The 2,666-nt window shown below is 38.7% G+C and overlaps 1 long non-coding RNA gene across 1 annotated transcript; it reads right to left on the bottom strand.

The window, feature by feature from the left end:
* Positions 1-727: 727 nt before the first annotated feature.
* On the bottom strand, positions 728-2,097 carry LOC146453024 (uncharacterized). The gene is made up of 2 exons (XR_014859602.1): positions 1,555-2,097; positions 728-1,304 (listed from the first exon to the last, which is right to left on the bottom strand). It is a non-coding gene; the product is annotated as an uncharacterized LOC146453024 (long non-coding RNA).
* Between the last annotated feature and the right edge of the window lie 569 nt (positions 2,098-2,666).

Genomic DNA, 2,666 nt, shown 5'->3' with positions numbered 1-2,666 from the left:
CCGGCGATGAAAACTTATACGGTTTTCATGAAACGACACCGAATCACGGGTTTTATGGCCCCGGCCGAGAAGTTTTAAATGATGCAAATTGGACAAGAAGAGAGAGGAGAGAGCGAATGAGAGAGAAAGAATATACAACCTTTTGTTTTTATATTGGAAGGACAAAAAGCATTCGTGCGGCACTCTTAAAGAAGCATGACGCGAGTGGGCCAGTTTCAAAACTCAAGGTGGAATTATAAACAGCATTTTATTAATAAATAAATGTTTGCTCTTAACGGCACGCTCAGGATCAAATCAGAAACTGAGAGAAAGCAAGCTTTTGAGCAGAGTCGCACAAAATTTAGCTACCAATAAGCATAATAACAGAGCATAATAGCAGTGCGTACCACAGTAAGGTACTGAATTTGAATTTGAATCACCACACTTCTATTCATTCTTCGGCGGCTCCTAACGGCTGTTGTTAAAGATAAAAATAAGGTCAACTAGCATTTTCGAAAAGCCAACAACAGCTGGTAAATTCAGGAGATAAGATTCCGTTTACTAAAACTTTCTGTAACTTAGCTCAAGCATCCAAACAGAGCATATATTTTTTAAAATTAGTTTACACAATTACGGCCACAAGACAACCTGAGAACAGGCGAGACGACATGTTAAGGTTACCCTATACCTTCAGAGGTGTCTTCAGAGGTGCCTTGCGTCCAAGCGATGTAGCGCGTCCAGTTTAAACACGGAGCGATCCTATAAAAGGGAAGGACACGCCCCCTTTGAAGCGCTTTGTTGGCTTCCAAACGGATCAGTATAATGGTGGATGACGTCGGTAACGGTCGAGGAAAAAAGAGAGAACTATCGTTTGTAAAATCGAAAAAGGAATCGATTTATCAATAAAAATAAGCTAAACGCTAACTATAAATCTTGTAAAACACCAGAAATTTGCGAGATTAACGATAATAACGGAAATAATCAAGTTTCGTTGCCGCAATCGAAAGATTATGCGAAACTTTCCTCGAAATTCGAAATCCTTCAACCAAATACACAGTACAAAGATCGAAACCATTATAAACTGAAGCCTGCAACGAACTGGACATGTGTATCCCTCCATCTGAACATGCCGATAACCAAAACGAGTCTGTGTTGTTCGCCAAAACTGGCAGGATTTTCAAAATTTGGCAGATGTTTTCCGCTAAACGGCCGTTCGAGTCGTCATGTTGGGTTCAAGTTCATTACCGCTTGTGTATCTATTGATCACGTACGTGAAAACTAACTCTACTAATCCGCTGGAAGTGGCAGTAATAAATTTTAAACTGCTATGCAGGTCAAAAATAAAAACATCTAAACACATTTCGTACGTGATCATGTATATTTGCATAATTTGCAAAATCAATTCGAAAAATCACCAAAGATATAAACAAAACACGACCTGATGTTGCTCTCATGTATCTTATGGATGAAATGATAATGGCAATGGCTCTCACATCAGTATTAAAATTAGCCAGTACTAAATATATTCTAAGTTTATACAGTAAGAAATAGAGAGGCCGACTTCAAAAAGATTACCAGCTCCGTCGTCTTGCGTGCGATCGCTCGCCGCTTGAGACACTTCACACTTCTCCTCCGTTGCCCACTCCGTTGTTTCTTCTAGGCTTCGCTTCCGCGACTTTGTGTCTTTACTTAGCTCTCCCCCACTAAACGACACAAAGGATCGAAGCGATTCCATCTCGGAAGCCGGTTTGAGAAGAACAACCTATTTCGAGACAGAGTTTATTTACGAACTGTATCCTAATCATTTCGGAAATAACTCGAAAGGATAAGATTTTAACAGCCGATAAATGAATTTCCGATCTCAAAATAGACGGATAACTTAACTTTCTAATTTCTTCTCCTGTAGCCATATTCGTTGGATTGATTTTGAACAAAATAATTCGAACTAACACAGCTTTTCCGCCGACTCGTCACGTCCTCTCGAATCGAAGTTGCGGGAACTTGAACGTGTTAAAATAAGACCTTTGGTAATCAACCAATCCGATACGCGCGTTTAGGATTTTTGATTGACAGTCTGAACTGTTCAGCCTGGTCTTATAGGATCGCTCCGTGTTTAAAATTGTAGCTACTTCAACCCTTTATATCATGGCTATTAAACTAAGCCAAGAATTTTGAAATAAAATGAATTGTCGAATTTTTAGCGCTGTTTTCTCGAATCAATTTTTTCACTTGAAGGAGCCACTTCAAAGAGCTAAAACTCAAATGGAATTTGTTCGTTTGCCTTCAAATTTGGACTACCACATTTTTTTCATCCTATTTTGAAAATGCTCTATAACTTTTCATTGCAATTGAATATGGCAAAACGCAGACACGTTTTTTTAGCGCTTTGGGTCCGGAAACTGAGGAGCAAATTAAATTAGCGAAAAAAAAATTCGCTTTGACTTGTAGCTTTAAAAAGGTGATTCAGACGCTCTTATTTAGAGGTCGTGAAAAATTCGACAATTCTTTTTATTTCAAACTTATTGGTATGGTTTGATAGCCAGCTCTGTAAGCTTTAACTTGATATGGAGTTTAGGTATCTACAGTTTAAACTGGACGCGCTACTTTGCTTAAACGCGAGATACCTCTGAAGGTATAGGGTAACCTTAAGTATTTTTAGTTTTGAAAAAGTAATAGCTTGCGTCGGG

Source organism: Pavona decussata, unplaced genomic scaffold (assembly GCF_977016875.1).
Source record: "Pavona decussata unplaced genomic scaffold, jaPavDecu1.1 SCAFFOLD_353, whole genome shotgun sequence".
Lineage (NCBI taxonomy): Eukaryota > Metazoa > Cnidaria > Anthozoa > Scleractinia > Agariciidae > Pavona > Pavona decussata.
Note: the sequence above shows the minus strand (reverse complement) of the source record. Positions and strands in the feature narration are given on the sequence as shown.